Source organism: Arachis ipaensis, chromosome B4 (assembly GCF_059453495.1).
Source record: "Arachis ipaensis isolate K30076 ecotype BB chromosome B4, ASM5945349v1, whole genome shotgun sequence".
Taxonomy (NCBI): domain Eukaryota; kingdom Viridiplantae; phylum Streptophyta; class Magnoliopsida; order Fabales; family Fabaceae; genus Arachis; species Arachis ipaensis.
In genome coordinates, this window is record NC_142439.1 from 35529911 (window position 1) to 35552836 (window position 22926).

Here is a 22926-nt window from a genome sequence, read left to right on the forward strand (position 1 = left end):
TGGTATCCTAGAACTGATGAATTTTGTGTAGTTGGATATTGTGATGTAGATTTTGCAGGAGATCATGTGCATAGGAAAAGCACTTCGGGGATGTGTTGCTTTCTTGGATAATCTTTGAACGTTTGGTCAAGCAAAAATCAAGCCACTATTGCTTTTTCGATGGCTGAGGTTGAATACATATCAGCCTCCTCTTGTTGTTCACAATTGATTTGACTCAAAACTCAGCTTGTCAATTACAAACTGAAAGTAAACAGTATCCCTTTATTTTGTGACAACTTGAGTGCCATAAATATTTCCAAAAATCTTGTTTTACACTTAAGAACCAAGCACATTGAAGTTAGATTCCATTCGATAAGAGAACATGTGCAAAAGAGAACAATTGATGTTCAATTTGTAAAATCAGAAGATCAATTGGCTGATATCTTCACAAAACCTTTGTGTAAAGATAGGTTCTGTAAATTGAGAACTGCGTTAGGAATGGTTAATGTCAATCCAATAGATTAGTTGTGCCTAATGAATTTCTAATTGATTTTATCTCTCAAGTTGTAGTAAGATAAAACTGGACAGATGATGACTTCCTCTGTAAGGCTTAAACAAGGAAATGGAAGCTTTTGTGATATGGATTGTAATCAAATCCTAAATGGCTTAGTGTGCTTCCTCATCATCACCATTGGGCCTGAGAGATAAGTTTTGTTTAATGAAATGGGCCTCATGCTTACTCTGATCTTATGCATGAAAAATAGATTATTTTCTTTTGTCTTTTTAAAGTCAAATCAGCCAGTCACCTTTCAAATCATCTTAATCAGTCACTTGAAAAACTGCATATCATTTTGAATTTAAATCTTTCATTGAACACTATCTCATTAAATAAATTCAAGTTTTCAAGGGAAGTTTTCATTATGCATTAAAAGCAGTTTTTTAATCAAGAAAACCTCTCTCTTCTCCACTACTCCACTTTCTCTCCCCTCTTCACATTCTCACTTCTCCATTATGAGAAAGAAAATTGCTACTAAAAGGGGCACCAGCTCCTACATTCCTCCTCGTAACCCTTCACACTCCAAACCCCAATATGACACACATATATATATTCACTCTCATTCATCCTCCTCTCAATCATCTCAACCGTCGGCTTCTATGTCAAGAAAGACTATTCATCCTAGGGCGTTCTTAGCTCAAAAAGGGGGTGAATCATCTCAGCCTCAGACAAGAAAAGGAAAAAGTCCAGTGAATGAAGAGGATCATCCACCGTCTCCTCCTAGTTGCTCAACCCCTCATCCTTCAGGACGCTCTGCTCTATCAAGCCATCCTTCCAAAGGCTCCAGAAAATCTGCTCTTAAACCTATCAAGGAACCTCCTAACCTTGACTCTCTTGATTACAAATCCCATTTTGGTAAACATTTCCACTCACATTATGACCCTCGATCTCCATTTCACTTCCTGCATGGATTATGAGTTTCACAAACAAGTTATTTCAAATCGATCTCTTTGTTCCACTTTTGTTGTTGACCTTGAAGCTCTGGCTGATAAGGGTATCGATTTTAAAGTTAATTTTCATATTTTAAAATGAAAAAATATTTTTAAAATTCGAAAACCAGTATATCCTAATTTGGTCAAGAAATTTTATGCCAACATGCTTTTTCATGAGGGAGACATTCACTCATATATCAAAGGCATTCAAATTATTTTGAATAAAGAAACCATTACTGATGCCCTCAGATACGAAGACATCGGAGCAAGAGCATATGTATCTGGTAAATGGGATGACCATCTAGGTATCTCTCATTAGGATACCTTGGCTAGAATTTGTGAACAGTCCTCACTTATGGATGGCATGATTCCCACTCATAAAGCTCTAGGTCCGGTTAGATTTCAACTTCACCGCATCATAACTCACATCTTTCTGCCTCAAAGTGGTTCATACCAGCGAGTCACCATTTGTGACATTTTGGTACTCTATACTATTCTGAATTTTGCTCAAATTTCTTTCGCATACCTTATGATTTGTCACATGCTGGACTGTGTTCGAAGTGACAAAAATGTTTTTCTTCCATATGAAATGTTTCTGACATGCATCTTTGAACAATTTTCGGTTGATTTAAGTAATGAGCTTGTGAAAAACAAAGTTTTCTCACTAAAAGGTGGCGGTGCAGTGAAACCGACCAAAGGAAAAAGATCAAAGGCCATTAAGGATCATGTCATGGAAGAAAGTGAAGATGAAAGTCTTCCTCCACATTCAGTTGTTGGCACCTCTAGATCCCATAAGCACTTGATCACTAGAGTCGTCAAAGATGTACTTCAAAAATTTGTAGGTATGACTAAACAAATGGTTAAATCTGGCAAAGAAACACGAAAACTGGCACTCCAAACTGAGAAATCTCTAATAAAATCTCAAGACCAAATTAAGGTACTTCTAAAGTACCTTGATTCACTTGATGAGGATCAAGAGCTATCAGAGAAAGAGGAAGATGTACTGGGCACTCAAGAAGAGGACTCTGATGTTTAGCTTTTGTCTCCTACTGCTGTTGAACATTTGATAACCTGTTGTTACTTCTGTTTTCTGAACTCTACTTTGATGGCACTATTTTTAGTACTCTAGACACTACTTTAAATACTATTTTTTTTTCTGGATGACTGTAATAGGATTAGCTCATTAACTCTGTTATTAATATGCTTGTTTAAATTGCTGTTTTGGCCTTCTTGTTGACATTTTTCTACAAGTTCTCTCCTTGATAACAAAAGGAGGAGAAAGGAAAATGAATTGATAATGGCTGCCTGATATGGCTACCTCACAGAAAAGGAAAATGAATTGATAATGGATTGATAATGGTTATTTCTGTCTTAAACCTTTTTGAGTGGCTGTCTCTGTTTTTAAATTATTCACAATACAGGTGTTTAAAACTTTTGAAGTGATCAAAGCCATTATCTTTCCCTACAACTTATCTGGATGTGATGGACTTTGAACAAATGGCTGTTATGTCTTAGATCTAAAGTTTTGTTAAAGACAGGTTGCTAAGTGCTTGTGTGCTTGATAAAAAGTTTATGGAAAGCAAACATTCAAGGGGAGCACAAAAATCAAAGGAAAGGGGGAGCTTCATGTCAAATAAAACATCAAAGGGAAGTCTCTTATTACTATCAATCATTCCTTTCAATTTATTTTAATAATGTTTGTCATCAAGGGGGAGATTGTTGAATTTGGAAAACTAAAACATGATTAAAGTGATGACAAAACATTATTAGAAATATTGTCAACTTGTTTATATGATATATTTTGTTTGGTGTGCAGAAATTTGGTTAACTAAAACATGCCCATTAAAACAAGCCACACACACCTTGGCCAATTCCTATTTTAGCTATACAACTCCAATCATTCAAATCTTGATCCAAGAAGGGTGGACGACTGAACCAAGAGAAAGAAACAAAGATGAGTTGGCTCAAAACAAACCCAATTCGGTGCTACATAACAAAACCTACTCTTCTGTACTTAGAACTCAACTCATTTGAATTCTAGCTTCATTTTCACCGAATACAAACACTCTCTTCTTTCTTTTCTCTTTCTTTAAACATCACATCACTTTGAAGCAAGAAGAAAGAAAGGAAAAGATTCGAAGTTAGGGCACGGTCAAGAACAAAAATTTTGTTTCCAAATTCAATAAAAAAAATAAAAGAAAGTGCAAAGGATACAATAAAGGCAAGATTTTTCAATGCGTTAGAAGATCACAAAAAGTGATTTTCTCATCTGTGCTTCACCAAGAAACCGTGAAGAATCGGCTGAGCTTCAAGCATCGTTCTGGAAAAATGAAGAAACTGAAGTCAATGGCGCTCTGCTTCTTATCAATGATCAAGAATCAAACTTGGGGCCAAAGAAAAGATACACGGCCAAGATCAAAGAAGCTTGAAGAAAAAGGATGAAAGCGAATGAGTATGTTGCATGATACAGATTTGACATTCTCTCTCTCTCTTCTGACCACACCGCTGCTAGTCCTGATGTTGGAGAAGAAGACAACCCAATTGTTGAACTTGGTTTAAACCTTGGAAGCTTCACTCCTCTATAATAAGGGTGAACGGCCAAGGATTGAGCAAGAGAGAAAGAGAACTTGTTTAGGTTTCCATAGCTCCCTGAGTTTTTTTTGTTCTTCTCCTTCATGGTTTTTATTTTGTAATTTTTTCTCAGTTCATTCTGTCTAAGTTTCATTGAAAAAAGGCAAACATGGTGAGGTTTGTAAGAAAAAGCCAATGAGTGAAAAAAGTCAGTTAGCTAGACATAGAGAAAAAGCCATATTTATCTCAGAAATTCTTTGTAAGTTTTTCTGTTTTGTGTCATGATTCTGAGAGGATTCCCTTACAAGTTGGGTTAGTACTTTGCTGTTGAAAGTTAGGTTGAGTCCTAGTAAAGTTCAGGTAGAGTTAGAATATGGACTTGTCTCAAATAGGATTGGGTAGATCCTAGGGGGAATTGGTGACTGTAATCTATTGAAAAGATAGTGAAATTCTGTCACTGTTATGATGGAGACTGGATGTAGGCTACATTGCACTAAGTAGCTGAACCAGGATACATATGTGTGTCAATCTCTATTCTCTTCTCTGTTTCTGGTTCTGTACTATAAGAGACAAAACAAAACTATCTCTTACTGTATTAAGAGACAAAACCAAAATATCTCATGGATTTTCTCAATAGAAAGCAAGTTTACATGAAAAAGAAAAAGGGGCCAAGATTTAACCCCCATTCTCTTAGCCACTGGTAACCATTAGATTGCGACACATAAACTCAGTTCGAAAATAAACACACAAACAAGACTGGATTGTGAACAAAAATACATCCAAATCAATTTTGGATCAGACAACATCATCAACATGGCAAAAATTCAACAATAACAATAACAATAATGATGATAACGATAACGACGATATCTATAAGAAGAAGACAACAATGACGATGGCAATGATGATGATGATGATGATGATGATGATGATGATGATGATGATGATGATGATGATGATGGAGGAGGAGAAGGATGAAACAGAAGGAGGAGAAGAAATTCCATTGAGAAAAGAAGAAGAAAGAGGAGGAGGAGGAGGTGGTGGTGTTGGTGACGATGGTAATAAAAGTGAAAATAATAAAAAAGAAGGAGAAGAAGAAGACAACGCAGCATCAGGGGTGAAGAAGAAGAAAAAGAAGCGCGAGGGGAGAAAAAAGCGGAAAAAAAAAGCACGTGACTCTAAATTATTTGAATGAACTTAAATGTTAAAATTGATTAGATGTGGAGAATAATTCTTATTTTAAAACTTCTTTCAATGACCAAATTAACTCATTAGTGTGATATTTCAAAAATCATTTGGACTATTAATCTAATCTATCTTGTATATCTATTTTGGGTGGGGCATAAAGTTCGATTTTATTTAAGATACACACTGTCAACTAACAATTCAATCAACTAGCAATAGCAATAGCAGCAGAGCAATAGCAACAACAATAAATAAATAAATAAATAAATAAATAATGTACCTTTATGTGTGTTGGTTTATTATTGTTTTCTAATTTGTGTATGGTATTTTATAAGAAAAAGTTTTATATATAAATGGAAGAGGAAGAGCAATTTTTTTCGATATTATTTTAATTTATGAATTTATAATTTATTTAAGAATTTAATTTTATTCATCGTCAATATAAAAATAATTTTAGCATACATTTAAAAAATTATGTGTTCATAACATCTAACAAAAAAATTAAAATAATTTTAAAGATCTATTTTATGCTTAAATTTTATTCTAATAACATAAATCAAATACAAATACCTCAGTAGCTTTAGTAAAAAGTTTATTCTTTGACTGTACAAAGACTCTATGCGTATTTACACTGAGATCAACTTTTGCTATCAACTCTTTGACCAATGGATATCTCATCTAAATTAAGAAATCTTTTTGCAACTCTTTGCATACTATAAAATTCTTCTCCAAAAATTATGCTCACATATATTTATGTATATAAAGGAATAAAACTCTTATGTTATCTGCCTTTACTCTTGTCATACATATATATAGTATGAGATTTGTTATTGATTTTAAAATTGAATCTTATCTTATTTCAAATTGAAATCTTATGAATTATATCATATTAGATCACAATTCAATTTGAAACTGAATCGGTTAGGATTTCATCCAAACTTAGAATTTAAATTTAAAAATAAAATAACTAATTATTCTAATATTCTCAAGTAGCATATTATTGTTATATTCTTGGTGCTAATAATAATTCATTTGAATTAATATAATTATTTATTTGATCAAGTCAAAATAATAATTAAATAATTCCTTAGCAAAAATCAGAATATTCGTTAGTGTGTGACCTTATAGGTTCAACATAGTGAATTAGTCATACTAAATTTACTAATTGAGGTTGGCATTACACTCTTTAACGATCTGATAGTATGAAGTAATATATTTTTACTAAGAACTCAAGAAGAATAAAGTATAATTCCTTCCATCTTTCTAACTCTTGGTTAATCCTTATAGTATAGTTTAATTGTCAAACTCTAACTTGTTACCATTATTATAACGAACTGTGATGACCTCAAAAACTCATTTATTCATTCATTTAATTTCCTTGGCCAATATTTTTTATCTCAGTAATTATAATTATAGAGCCCAAACTCTTTATTGAGAATTGACGGATTTCTTATTTACTAATCATTAATTTTATAAGTATTTAAATCATGCTCAATATCCATTCAACTAGCACCCTAGGGTATTAGGTATCCGGAATCAAAGGATAATAAATACTTTATTAATTACTATGATAGTCGCAAGTCAAAGAAAAATTCTAATATTATGTTCATCGTGAGAATATCCTATTGACATATATATATATATATATATATATATATATATATATATATATATATATATATATATATATATATATATATATATATATATATATATATATAATAAATGAGATCTATTAATTTTCAACCAATGAATACCATTATATACATATTGATCTATCTGGATTATTAATGTCTATTTTAATAATTCTATGACAAAAAATAATTTAAATTAAATTATGAAGGATTTATCTCGCATTATTATAATTACTTATCGTAATGATAAATCTCTAAATTTAATCAAGTACTTTATTATATTAACCCTTTAATATAACAATAATAACAAATTATTTAAAACATAATAGATTAAAATGTGGTCATATTATTTATTTTTAACAATATCTCACTTGCACGAGAATCAATTATAATAGATTGGATCTTGGACATACTATTATCTTACTAGTATCTAATTATATAATATCATATAGTAAAAATAAAATATTTTATACTATATGTGTATCAAAATTAAACTCTTTATTTAATAAAAGTTATATTTGCTTAAAATTTTATCTTTTTAAAATCTTAATTAGAGAATACCTTTATTTAATAAATGTACATAACAAAAAATATTAATTTAAAAAATTATTAAGAATGGATCAATTAATTTAACCTAAAATCATTGATTTAATGACGGAAGTATTTGACAAAACATAAAAAATAAGTAGAGTACAAAGAGTATGTATTCTTTTAAATTGCTTTGTTAAGATTTTTACTGTTCTTTCAAGAATTTTTTTTCTTTCTTTCTTTTCAACCTTATTTTTTAATTTTCTTCTTATTCTTCGAATTTTTTTTATCTGAATCCATTTCTTATAACTTTTTCTCTTTTCACTCTTTTTATTCTTCTTATATTTTTCTCATTCTATCATGACATCCTCATTCGTATTATGAATTTAAAAGGAGAGTAAATCCACATCTGAACCAAAAGGAGCATGGAAGAAGAAGAGAAATTGATGTTTGTGACAAAGGAAGACTTCTCTAAGGGACTATATGCATGTATAGAGCTTGTGACCAAGAAGATATGTGTTGAACAAGAATTAATTTCTGATTAGAGGGTGGAGGGTGCCAGCCGATTAATGGCACCCCAAGACCCATGAGAATGTTATCATAGAGTTGTCGGGGTTTCGGAAGATTCCTGACAGTTCACAACCTTAAAGGGGTTGTTTAATCCCACTCTCCCGAGTTAATTTTTTTTTTCTGAAAAAAAAAATTAATCTCGATAGGTGAAAAAAAATTCAAGGCTTGTAGCTACTCTAATTGGCAAATTGTTGTTGATCCTTTTGGTAGTGTGGGTGGACTTGTGTTTACATGGAAGGATGACTTTATTATTCAGATTTTCAGTTGTTTTGAGTTCTATATTGTTGCCTTGATAAAAAAATGTCCCTCTCAACATTAAACGGAGATTTGCAGGTATTTATTTAAATTACAATGAGAATATTCAACTATCCCGGTTCCAAGAAATTTTTTTAGTGCTCTTCCAACTCCAAGGTAATTCAATTATTATAGGTAATTTCAATTTCATTATTGATCAAGGTGAGAAACTTGGTGGTAATCTTAAATCTCATTCTTCTATTGCTGTCTTTAATTACTTTATTGGAGATAACTTGTTGATTAATTTGGGAATGGTGAGTAGACCATTTACTTGGAGTAATAGAAGCAGAAAAGGTGAACTAATTCAGAAAAGTCTTGACAGAGTGCTTGTTGATGAATTTTGGTCCCAATTATACTCTCATCCATAGTCTTTAGATTATCAGAGACAGGTTCTGATCACGCCCCTTCCTTTCGGACACTAACTACCAACCGAAGAGATCAAAGAGGAGATTCAAGTTTCAATCTCGCTGGTGTAGTGATGAGCGGATATTTTATACGCTTTTTGGGGTTAATTTCATATAGTTTTGAGTATGTTTTAGTTAGTTTTTAGTTTATTTCCATTAGTTTTTAGGAAAAATTCATATTTCTGGACTTTACTATGAGTTGTGTGTTTTTCTGTAATTTCAAGTAATTTTCTGGCTGAAATTGAAGGAGCTGAGCAAAAATCTGATTCAGGCTGAAAAAGGACTGCTGATGCTGTTGGATTCTGACCTCCCTGCACTCAAAGTGGATTTTCTGGAGCTACAGAACTCGAAATGGCATGCTTCCAATTGCGTTGGAAATTAGACATCCAGGGCTTTCCAAAAATATATAATAGTCCATACTTTGCACAAGGATAGACGATGTAAACTGGTGTTCAACGCCAGTTCTCTGCCCAATTCTGGCGTCCAGCGCCAGAAAAGGATCAAAAGTTAGAGTTGAACGCCCAAACTGGCATAAAAACTGGCGTTCAACTCCACAAATGGCCTCTGCACGTGAATTGCTTAAGTCTCAGCCCAGCACACACCAAGTGGGCCCCAGAAGTGGATCTCTGCATCATCCATCATAGTCTACTCATATTTTGTAACCCTAGGCTACTAGTTTAGTATTTAAACAACTTTTAGAGACTTATTTGGTATCTCATGATATTTTTAGATCTAAACTTTGTATTCTCTGACGGCATGAGTCTCTAAACCCCATTGTTGGGGGTGAGGAGCTCTGCTGTGTCTCGATGAATTAATGCAAGTATTTCTGTTTTCCATTCAAACACGCTTGTTCCTATCTAAGATGTTCATTCGCGCTTAACTGTGATGAAGGTGATGATCTGTGACATTCATCACCTTCCTCAAACCACGAACGTGTGCCTGACAACCACCTCCATTCTATATCCGATTGAATGAGTATCTCTTAGATTCCTTAATCAGAATCTCCGTGGTATAAGCTAGAACTGATGGCGGCATTCATGAGAATCCGGAAAGTCTAAACCTTGTCTGTGGTATTCCGAGTAGGATTCAAGGATTGAATGACTGTGACGAGCTTCAAACTCCTGAAGGCTGGGTGTTAGTGACAGACGCAAAAGGATAGTAAATCCTATTCCAACCGGATCGAGAACCAACCGGTGATTAGCCGTGCTGTGACAGAGCGCGTGAGAGTAGTTTTCACTGGAAGGATGGAAGGTAGCCATTGACAACGGTGATCCACCAACACACAGCTTGCCATAGGAGGATGTGCGTGCGTGAACAAGAAGACAGAAGAAAGCAGAGATTCAGAAGACAAAGCATCTCCAAAACTCCAACATATTCTCCACTACTGCATAACAAGTAACCTTTAATCCATGCTCTATTATTTATTTGCAATTCAACTGATAAACATAATTGACTTCCTGACTAAGATTTACAAGGTAACCATAGATTGCTTCAAACCAACAAACTCCGTGGGATTCGACCCTTACTCACGTGAGGTATTACTTGGACGACCCAGTGCACTTGCTGGTCAGTGGTACGAGTTGTGAAAAGTGTGATTCACAATTTGTGCACCAAGTTTTTGGCGCCGTTGCCGGGGATTGTTCGTGTTTGGACAACTAACGGTTTATTTTGTTGCTTAGATTAGGAAAAATTTTTCTTTTTAGTTTAGAGTCTTTTATTATTTATCCCTTGTTAAAACACTTTAAATTTATAGCTCAATTAGTTAGAACGTGGTGTTTATGTTCATGGTAATTGGCTATCATATTTTTAAAATCTTTTTCAAAAATATTCTTTTTTAAATCCTGTGCCAAACTTTAAGTTTGGTGTTTTCTTGTTGATTTTTTAAAAAAAAAAAAAATTTTCGAAAGTTTCTTTTGGTTTTCAAAAAAAAAAAAATATTTTGAGTTTGGTGTTCTTCCCTAGTTTTCTTGAGTTTTTCTTGTGTCTTGATCTTAAAATCTTTAAGTTTGGTGTTCATTGGTGTTTCCCCTCCAAAAATTTTCGAAAAATAAGGAGCATTAGATCTAAAAATTTTAAATCCTGTGCTATCTTTTTGTCTCTCCCTTTTCCCTTAAACATCCAAAAATATCTTTTTCCTCTATTTTTAAAGCATTTTTTTTCGAAAATCATAAAAAAAAAATTCATATCTTTTTCAAAACTTCCTAACCATTTCCTCTCTCCTCAATTTTTCGAAAATCTTCACCCACTTTTATTTATTTTTATTTCTATTTTATTTTATTTTCGAAAGAAATTTTTATAAATAAAATAAAATAAATAAAAAGGTAAATCAATCCAAGTTATATCCCTTTATCCATCATGGACATAAGTGGAAATGAACAGTCCAGGAGGACTCTGGGGTCATATTCTAACCCCTCTACTGCTTCATATGGGAGTAGTATCTGCATACCCTCCATTGGAGTTAGTAGCTTTGAGTTGAATCCTCAGCTCATTATCATGGTGCAGCAAAGTTGCCAGTATTCCGGTCTCCCACAGGAAGAACCTACAGAGTTTCTGGCACAATTTTTACAAATTGCTGACACAGTGCATGATAATGGAATAGATCAGGATGTCTACAGACTATTACTGTTTTCATTTGCTGTAAAAGATCAAGCTAAGAGGTGGTTAAATAACCAACCTAAGGCCAACATAAGAACATGGAAACAGCTGACAGAAAAATTCCTGAATCAGTATTTTCCTCCAAAAAGGATGACACAGCTAAGGCTGGACATCCAAGGCTTTAAACAAGGAGATAATGAATCTCTTTATGATGCCTGGGAGAGATACAGAGAGATGCTACGAAAATGCCCCTCTGAAATGTTTTCAGAGTGGGTTCAGTTAGACATCTTCTACTCTGGGCTTGTAGAAGGAGCTCAGATGTCTCTAGACTACTCAGCTGGTGGATCTATCCATATGAGAAAGACAATTGAAGAGGCTCAAGAGCCCATTGATATAGTTGCCAGGAATTAGCATCTGTACCTAAGCAGCAACCCTTCCATGAATGAAGAGGTTAAAACAGTAACTGCTGAATTCAGTACTGTAAAACAAGCTGCTGAATTCAATCAGCAATTGGATTTTCTAACAAAGCAGCTAGCTGAATTCAAGGACAGGCTACAGGAGACAAGGACAGCTAATATACAAATGGACGAACAGTTCAAGCAAACAAAGCAGCAGCTATCAAGGCAAATAGCAGAAGAATGCCAAGCAGTTCAATTAAGGAGTGGGAAAACATTAAATACCCTACCTCAAGGCATCAAAAATTCGAGAAATGAGCAACCCACCAAAGATTCACCTGAGGACAGTAAGAGCCCAGGGAAAATTAATTCTAGCGCTAAAACGCCAGAAAATAGGTGGAAGGCTGGCGCTGAACGCCCAGACCATGCCCAAAACTGGCGTTCAACGCCAGAAACAAGGCAGAATTGGCGTTCAATGCCAGAAATGGGCAAGAATCTGGCGTTGAACGCCCAAATGGGGCAGAATCCAGCGTTGAACGCCCAAAATGGGCACATTTCTGGCGTTCAGGCGCCAGGAACAGACAGTGAGCTGGCGTCTAACGTCACTCCAGCTTCTGACTCTGGCACTCAATTGCCAGTGAGGGATCAGACACACACAAGTGCTGATAACAACCCCTCTAAAAAGGCTTCTTTAACCACTAAGGTTGAGGAATATAAAGCCAAGATACCTTATCCTCAAAAATTCCGGAAAGAAGAGCAGGATAAGCAATTTGCTCGCTTTGCAGATTATCTAAGGACTCTTGAAATAAAGATTCCATTTGCAGAGGCACTTGAGCAAATACCTTCTTATGCCAAGTTCATGAAAGAGATCTTGAGTCATAAAAAGGAGTGGAGAGAAACAGAAAGAGTTCTCCTCACTGAAGAATGCAGTGCAGTCATTCTAGAGAGCTTTCCTGAAAAGCTTAAAGACCCTGGGAGTTTTCTGATACCATGCATATTAGAAGGTAATTGCACCAAGACAGCTTTATGCGATCTTGGGGCAAGCATTAACCTAATACCTGCATCCACTATCAGGAAGCTTGGCTTGACTGAAGAAGTTAAACCAACCCGGATATGTCTCTAACTTGCTGATGGTTCTACTAAATACCCATCAGGCGTGATTGAGGACATGATTGTCAGAGTTGGGCCATTCGCCTTTCCCACTGACTTTGTTGTGCTGGAAATGGAGGAGCACAAGAGTGCTACTCTCATTCTAGGAAGACCCTTCCTAGCAACTGGACGATCCCTCATTGACGTCCAACAGGGGGAAATAACCCTGAGAGTCAATGATGATGAGTTCAAGTTGAACGCTGTCAAAGCCATGCAGCATCCAGACACATCAACAGACTGCATAAAAGTTGATCTTATTGACTCTTTGGTAGAAGAGATCAACATGGCTGAGAGTCTCGAATCAGAGTTGGAAGACATCTTTAAAGATGTTCAGCCTGATTTGGAGGATTCAGGGGACATGAAAGAGCCTCTGAACTCTCTTCTGAAAGAGGAAAAACCTCATAAACCCGAGCTCAAGCCACTACCACCATCCTTGAAATATGCATTTCTGGGAGAAGGTGACACTTTTCCAGTGATCATAAGCTCTGCTTTAAATTCACAGGAAGAGGAAGCACTTATTCATGAGCTAAGGACACACAAGACAGCTCTTGGGTGGTCCATAGGTGACCTTAAGGGTATAAGCCCAGCTAGATGCATGCACAAAATCCTATTGGAGGATAATGCCAAACCAGTGGTTCAACCACAGAGGCGGCTAAATCCAGCCATGAAGGAAGTGGTGCAGAAAGAGGTCACCAAATTACTGGAGGCTGGGATTATTTATCCTATTTCTGATAGCCCCTGGGTGAGCCCTGTTCAAGTCGTCCCAAAAAAGGGAGGCATGACAGTGATTCATAATGAAAAAAATGAACTGATTCCTACAAGAACAGTTACAGGGTGGCGCATGTGTATTGACTACAGAAGGCTCAATATAGCCACCAGAAAGGATCATTTTCCTTTACCATTCATAGACCAGATGCTAGAAAGACTAGCAGGTCATGATTATTACTGCTTTTTGGATGGCTACTCAGGCTATAACCAGATTGCAGTAGATCCCCAGGATCAAGAGAAAACAGCATTCACATGTCCATCCGGAGTGTTTGCTTATAGAAGGATGCCATTTGGGCTATGTAATGCGCCTGCAACCTTCCAGAGATGCATGCTCTCTATTTTCTCTGACATGGTGGAAAAATTTCTGGAAGTCTTCATGGATGACTTCTCAGTATTTGGAGACTCATTCAGCTCCTGTCTTGATCACCTAAAACTTGTTTTGAAAAGATGCCAAGAAACCAACCTAGTTTTAAACTGGGAAAAGTGTCACTTCATGGTGACTGAAGGAATTGTTCTTGGGCATAAAATCTCAAACAAGGGAATAGAAGTGGATCAAGCAAAAATAGAGGTAATTGAAAAATTACCACCACCTGCCAATGTTAAGGCAATCAGAAGCTTTCTGGGGCATGCAGGATTCTATAGGAGGTTTATAAAGGATTTTTCAAAAATCGCAAAACCTCTAAGCAATCTGCTAGCTGCTGACACACCATTTGTGTTTGACACAGAGTGCCTGCAGGCGTTTGAAACGCTGAAAGCTAAGCTGGTCACAGCACCAGTCATTTCTGCACCAGACTGGACATTACCATTTGAGCTAATGTGTGATGCCAGTGATCATGCCATTGGTGCAGTATTGGGACAGAGGCATGACAAGCTTCTGCATGTTATTTATTATGCCAGTCGCGTTCTAAATGATGCCCAGAAAAATTACACAACCACAGAAAAAGAACTACTTGCAGTGGTTTACGCCATTGACAAGTTCAGATCATACTTAGTAGGATCAAAAGTGATTGTGTATACTGACCATGCTGCTCTTAAATATCTACTCACAAAGCAGGATTCAAAACCCAGGCTCATCAGATGGGTATTGCTTCTGCAAGAGTTTGATATAGAAATAAGAGACAAAAAAGGGACAGAGAACCAAGTGGCTGATCATCTGTCCCGGATAGAGCCAGTGGAAGGGACGTCCCTCCCTTCTCTTGAGATCTCTGAGACGTTTCCTGATGAGCATTTATTCGCCATTCAGGAAGCACCATGGTTTGCCGATATTGCAAACTATAAAGCTGCAAGGTTCATACCCAAGGAGTACAACAGGATACAAAAGAAGAAATTAATTACTGATGCAAAGTACTACTTGTGGGATGAACCTTATCTCTTTAAGAGATGTGCAGACGGAATTATCCGTAGGTGTGTGCCTAGAGAAGAAGCACAGAGGATCCTGTGGCATTGCCACGGATCTCAATATGGAGGCCATTTCAGAGGTGAGCGAACCGCCACCAAGGTCCTCCAATGTGGCTTCTATTGGCCCACACTCTATAAAGATTCCCGAGAGTTTGTACGTAATTGTGACAGTTGCCAAAGAGCTGGTAATCTACCTCATGGTTACGCCATGCCTCAACAAGGAATCTTAGAGATTGAGTTGTTTGACGTATGGGGAATTGACTTCATGGGACCCTTCCCACCATCATATTCAAACACTTATATTTTGGTGGCAGTTGATTATGTATCAAAATGGGTTGAGGCCATTGCCACACCCACCAATGATACTAAGACAGTGCTGAAATTCCTCCAGAAACATATCTTTAGCAGATTTGGTGTCCCTAGAGTACTAATCAGTGATGGAGGCACTCACTTCTGCAATAAACAGCTTTACTCTGCCATGGTTCGGTATGGAATTCGCCACAAGGTGGCCACTCCATATCATCCACAAACCAATGGGCAAGCTGAAGTCTCTAACAGAGAATTAAAGAGAATCCTGGAACGGACAGTAAATACCCGTAGAAAGAATTGGGCACAGAGCTTGGATGATGCTCTGTGGGCTTACAGGACAGCATTCAAGACCCCTATAGGGACCTCTCCATACCAACTCGTGTATGGTAAGGCATGTCACCTGCCCGTGGAACTGGAACATAAGGCCTACTGGGCAACCAGATTCCTAAACCTTGATGCCAAACTAGCAGGAGAAAAACGATTGCTCCAGCTAAATGAGCTAGAGGAATTCAGATTCACAGCTTTCGAAAATGCCAAGCTTTATAAAGAAAAATCAAAGAAGTGGCATGACAAAAAGCTGTCATCTAGAATCTTTGAACCAGGACAGAAGGTCCTGTTGTTTAACTCTAGACTCAGGCTATTCCCCGGGAAACTGAAATCCCGGTGGAGGGGACCATACGTGATTACAAGTGTGTCACCATATGGTTATGTGGAGCTTCAAGATATTGATTCTGATAAGAAGTTCATTGTCAATGGACAGAGAATCAAGCATTATCTTGAAGGCAACATTGAGCAAGAATGCTCAAGGCTGAAGCTAGATTAAAAGCTCAGCAAGGTCCAACTAAAGACAATAAAGAAGCGCTTGCTGGGAGGCAACCCAGCCATGGGGCAACAATCCTCTGAGCATTTTTGCCCTATTTCTATTTTTATTTTTATTTGTTTATATAGAGTTCATTGACAACAGGGTAAATAATCATTTACAGAAGACCTCGGCACACAAAACAGAGAAAAAGATCTCACTGGCAAGAAAACGCCAGTAAAAGAGCATTTTGGGCGTTCAACGCCCAAAATGGGCATCCACTGGGCGCTAAACGCCAGTGATGATAGCAGCTGGGCGTTCAACGCCAGAAAGGGGCACCCACTGGGCGTTGAACGCCAGTAATGGCAGCAGCTGGGCGTTGAACGCCCAGGAGAGCAGCAATTGGGCGCTGAACGCCCAAAACAGGCAGTGTTTGGGCGTTCAAACGCCAGGAAGGCAGGGAGGAGCCAGATTCAATTTTTCCCACACGTATTTCCATTTTAATTTCAAATTTTATGCTTCAATGCATGATTTTTACATAAACATGTCAAGAACCCTGATTTCTAAATTCCATAATTTCTAAAAACCCTACCACAAAAAAAAATATATCAAATGTATTTTAATCCATAAGCACCAGGCATCTTTGCAAATTCAATCCAACTCTTTTCAAATCTTTTCTGAAAACAAATCTATCTTTTTCACTCAAAAAAAATCTTTTCAACTAATCCATATCTTTTTCAAATCTCCATATTATCTTTTTCAAAATTCTGATTTATCTTTTTCAAAAATCTATCATATCTTTTCAAAATTAAACTATATCTTCTATCTTATCTTTTTCAACTCAATCTTTTTATCTTATCTTTTCCAATTTTTCGAAAACCCACCCCCCCATCCCTTTAAATTTGGGTTCGGCCTCCCCCCTCCTCTATCAACAATTGCACCTAGCTCTCCTTCTATCCCTCTCCTTTCTTTTCTTTTGCTTGAGGACAAGCAAACCTCTAAGTTTGGTGTGTTTATCCGAGATCACTAAGATCATGGCTCCCAAAGGAAAACAACCCACTCCAAGAGGCAAGAAAGAGAGCGTTCCAAAACCACTTTGAAATCAAGGGAAGTTCTTATCTAAAGAACATTCAGACCATTATCTTAAAGTAATGGGTCTGAGATCAGTGATCCCGGAAGTTAGATTCAATCTGAAAGAAGATGAATATCCGGAGATCCAGGAGCAAATTCGAATCAGGAACTGGGAAGTCCTAGCTAATCCTGAAACGAAAGTAGGAAGGAACATGGTCCAGGAGTTCTATGCTAATATGTGGCAGACTGACAAGCAAAAACTATCTGGAACTGCCTTCTATGAATTTCGGACCATGGTCAGAGGGAAGATTGTTCATACCACCCCTGACAAGATCAGAGAGATCTTAAAGCTACCTCAACTAAAGGACGATCCAGACTCCTTCAACAGGAGGATGATGAGAGCAGACATTGACCTGGATAAGATTCTAGAGGACATATGTATCCCTGGAGCCAGGTGGACCACCAACACAAAGGGTGTCCCAAATCAACTCAAGAGAGAGGATCTCAAACCAGCCGCCAGAGGATGGCTGGACTTCATTGGGCGTTCTCTGTTGCCCACTAGCAACCGATCTGAAGTCGCAGTTAAAAGAGCAGTGATGATTCATTGCATCATGATGGGGAAGGAAGTGGAGGTTCATCAACTGATTTCCACTGAACTCTACAAGATTGCTAACAAAAATTCAAAAGAGGCCAGGTTGGCTTATCCAAGCGTGATTTCTCTGCTCTGCAAGGACGCTGGAGTAAGGATGGGAATAACTGAATATATCCTAATTGAAAAGTCAATCACCAAAGCATCAATGGAGAGACAACAAGCACAGGAGGATCCCATCAAGAAGAGAGTACAGGAATTCCTCCCAGAGATCCCTCAAGCTGAATACTGGGAATATCTTGAGACGTCCGTCACCAAGATACGGGAAGCTATGGAGCAAATAATAAAATAACAGAAGGAACACAGTCAAATGCTGACCTATATGTTTAAAGAACAAGAGGAGCAGGGGCGTGACTTAAGGGAACTGAAGCACCAAAAGTCTTCTCTTGTAGGACCAAGCACCCCAAGGATCAGAGGAACCCCCGTGCCCCCAGAATAAAGGTTGTTAATTTCCAATTTCTGCCTTAACTCTGTGACAGTGTCCTTATAAAAGTTTACCTTAGAAGTCATATAATAGTAATTAGTATCTATTTGATTTTATCTCCAATTAAGCTATAGTTTATTTTTCTCATCATCATTAAACATGAATAAAATAGTAGATCTTTTGAATAAGAAGCAATAAAATTTCGAGTTTTAATAAGAGAAATTCTAATTAGTTAAATGTGGTGGCAATGCTTTCTATCTTCTGAATGAATGCTTGAACAGTGCATACGTCTTTTGAATTTGTTGTTTAAGACTGTTAAATATGTTGGCTCTTGAAAGAATTATGAACATGAGACATGTTATTGATAATCTGAAAAATCATAAAAATGATTCTTGAAGCAAGAAAAAGCAGCAAAGAATAAAGCTTGCAAAAAAAAAAAAAAGCAAGCAGAAAAAGCCAAAAGCTCTTAAAACCAAAAGGCAAGGGCAAATAAAAAGGATCCCAAGGCTTTGAGCATCAGTGGATAGGAGGGCCTAAAGGAATAAAATCCTGGTCTAAGCGGCTAAACCAAGCTGTCCCTAACCATGTGCTTGTGGCGTGAAGGTGTCAAGTGAAAACTTGAGACTGAACGGTTAAAGTCAAGGTCCAAAGCAAAAAGAAGAGTGTGCTTAAGAACTCTGGACACCTCTAATTGGGGACTTTAGCAAAGTTGAGTCACAATCTAAAAGGTTCACCCAATTATGTGTCTGTGGCATTTATGTATCCGATGGTAACACTGGAAAACAAAGTGCTTAGGGCCACGGCCAAGACTCATAAAATAGCTGTGTTCAAGAATCATCATACTGAAATAGGATACTCAATAACACTATCTGAATTCTAAGTTCCTATAGATGCCAATCACTCTGAGCTTCAATGGATAAAGTGAGATGCCAAAACTGTTCAGAAGCAAAAAGCTACTAGTCCTGCTCATCTAATTAGAATCTGAGCTTCACTCAAAAACTCTGAGATATTATTGCTTCTCAACTTATTAGTCTTCTATTTTATTTGTCTAAGTTGCTTGAGGACAAGCAACAGTTTAAGTTTGGTGTTGTGATGAGCGGATATTTTATACGCTTTTTGGGGTTAATTTCATATAGTTTTGAGTATGTTTTAGTTAGTTTTTAGTTTATTTCCATTAGTTTTTAGGAAAAATTCATATTTCTGGACTTTACTATGAGTTGTGTGTTTTTCTGTAATTTCAGGTAATTTTCTGGCTGAAATTGAAGGAGCTGAGCAAAAATCTGATTCAGGCTGAAAAAGGACTGCTGATGCTGTTGGATTCTGACCTCCCTGCACTCAAAGTGGATTTTCTGGAGCTACAGAACTCGAAATGGCATGCTTCCAATTGCGTTGGAAAGTAGACATCCAGGGCTTTCCAGCAATATATAATAGTCCATACTTTGCACAAGGATATATGATGTAAACTGGCGTTCAACGCCAGTTCTCTGCCCAATTCTGGCGTCCAGCGCCAGAAAAGGATCAAAAGCTGGAGTTGAACGCCCAAACTGGCATAAAAACTGGCGTTCAACTCCACAAATGGCCTCTGCACGTGAATTGCTTAAGTCTCAGCCCAGCACACACCAAGTGGGCCCCAGAAGTGGATCTCTGCATCATCCATCATAGTCTACTCATATTTTGTAACCCTAGGCTACTAGTTTAGTATTTAAACAACTTTTAGAGACTTATTTGGTATCTCATGACATTTTTAGATCTAAACTTTGTATTCTCTGACGGCATGAGTCTCTAAACCCCATTGTTGGGGGTGAGGAGCTCTGCTGTGTCTCGATGAATTAATGCAAGTATTTCTGTTTTCTATTCAAACACGCTTGTTCCTATCTAAGATGTTCATTCGCGCTTAACTGTGATGAAGGTGATGATCTGTGATATTCATCACCTTCCTCAAACCACGAACGTGTGCCTGACAACCACCTCCGTTCTATATCCGATTGAATGAGTATCTCTTAGATTCCTTAATCAGAATCTCCGTGGTATAAGCTAGAACTGATGGCGGCATTCATGAGAATCCGGAAAGTCTAAACCTTGTCTGTGGTATTCCGAGTAGGATTCAAGGATTGAATGACTGTGACGAGCTTCAAACTCCTGAAGGCTGGGCGTTAGTGACAGACGCAAAAGGATAGTAAATCCTATTCCAACCGGATCGAGAACCAACCGGTGATTAGCCGTGCTGTGACAGAGCGCGTGAGCGTAGTTTTCACTGGAAGGATGGAAGGTAGCCATTGACAACGATGATCCACCAACACACAGCTTGCCATAGGAGGATGTGCGTGCGTGAACAAGAAGACAGAAGAAAGCAGAGATTCAGAAGACAAAGCATCTCCAAAACTCCAACATATTCTCCACTACTGCATAACAAGTAACCTTTAATCCATGCTCTATTGTTTATTTGCAATTCAACTGATAAACATAATTGACTTCCTGACTAAGATTTACAAGGTAACCATAGATTGCTTCAAACCAACAATCTCCGTGGGATTCGACCCTTACTCACGTGAGGTATTACTTGGACGACCCAGTGCACTTGCTGGTCAGTGGTACGAGTTGTGAAAAGTGTGATTCACAATTTGTGCACCATGTAGTGAAAAACAAATTCGTAATTTCATCAGCGAGGTTTGGAACTCATATATTGAAGGTTTAGTGATGTTCAAATTATTTTATAAGCTTAAATTGGTTAGACACCGATTGGTTCTCTGGCAAAAGAATAGCTCTACTAATTCTAAAAAGGAGATTGTATAAGTTACTGCTCTTCTAGAACAAAACGAGCATCAGGCATTGTGAGAGACATTGAATTACTTGAGCTTGAACAACGGCTTAAAAAAGCATATTTGGACGAGAAACTGTATTGGAAAGACAAATCTAGAATTAAATGGCTAAAGAACATATGCGGAGGGATAATGGGGATATGGTAACAACCAATACTAATATTACTAAGGTGGATGAAGACTACTTTAAGAGTATTTTCACATCTTCTAATCAGAAAGATCTTGGGCCTTTTTTCATAGATGTTGAGTCTAAGGTTACAGCTAACATGAACTGTAGGCTCAGAAGACCTGTTTCTATAGAGGAGGTAAAAAGAGCTACTTTTAGTATCCACCCTCAATGTGCACCAGGAGAGGATGGTATAACGACTAAATTCTTCCAATTCTATTTAGATATGGTGAGAGAAGATTATTTTGGGTTGCGTGGAATTTTTTTGCTGGAGGTAGAATTTTGAAAAGATTTAACCACACCAATATCTGTCTAGTGCTAAAGGTCCCAGATGTGAGCGATATGACTCAGATAAGGTCCATCAGTTTGTCCTCTGTTGTCTACAGAATCATTTCGAAAGTACTAGTCCACAGACTTCAAGGGTGTATAAATAAGGTAATTAGTCCTACTCAAAGTGCATTCTTGAAAAATAGACTTATTTCTGATAACATTCTTATAGCACACGAATGTATACACTACCTTAAATAAAAGAAGCGAGGCTTGGAATAGGAAATAACATTCAAGATTGATATGAGTAAAGCTTACGACAGGGTGAAGTGGCATTTTCTATGGTTTATTATGGAGAAGATAGGCTTTGAATTGAGATTCATTGACTGGATTCGTGAATTGTTGACAACTGTTTCTTACTTTGTTATTGTGGAAGGTCAACCTTGTGATCTCTTTAAACCAAATAAAGGCATCTGTCAAGGTGATCCTCTACCTCCTTTTTTTTTTCTTATTATGTGCAGAAAGACTTTCCTTCTTGCTACACAAAGCAGATAAATAGAAGATGGCCAACTATAAATCACTTGCTATTTGCTTATGATTCTATTCTATTCGGTAAAGTCTTGAAAAATAGTTGTGCCTTTATTCTAGAATTATTGGAATCTTATGAGAGTTTCAATGGACAAAGAGTTAATCTTAATAAATCGGTCTTATTTTCAGTAATAACACTCCAGAGCTGATTAGAACCTCCTTAGCAGCCCAGTTGAATAATTCTCACATAGGTGCACAGAATAAATATTTTGGTCTACCTTTCCTTATTAACCGCTCTAAGAAAGCCACCTTCAACTCAATCAAAGATAAGATTCTCAAAAGGACACAAAGATGAAAAAGGTACTTGTTATCTAATGGAGGAAGACAGGTATTACTCCGAGCAGTTGGTGAAGCCATACCAATATATACATTGTCATGTTTTAAACTTTCGAAAAGCTTGCTAAATAAAATTCATAGTATTCTAACCCAGTTTTGGTGGGGGCAGCAAGGTTCTGAAAGGCGAATGGTGTGGATTAGTTGGGATAAGATGACTAAGTCTGAGAAAGAAGGCAGGCTTGGTTTCGAATATCTCAAGGCTCAAAACCTGGCTCTTTTGGATAAACAGTGCTGAAAAATCGTGACTCAACTTAACGCTCTTCTTTCTAGAATACTTAAAGGTAAATATTTCATATTTAATTCTATCCTTATAGCAGAAGTAGGAACCTTATCTTCTTGGGGTTGACAAAGTATTCTTGAAGGGAGGCGAGTTATTGAGAAAGGAATTAGTTGGAAAGTAAGTTCTGGTGATATCCAAATTTTCAGTGAACCATGGCTCCCTCCTCCTTACCCCTTCACTGTTCCACCATTTGCGGCAGTACTATCAGATTGTTACCATTTGTTATGGGTGAAAGACCTGCTTTTGTCAAATAAATAGTG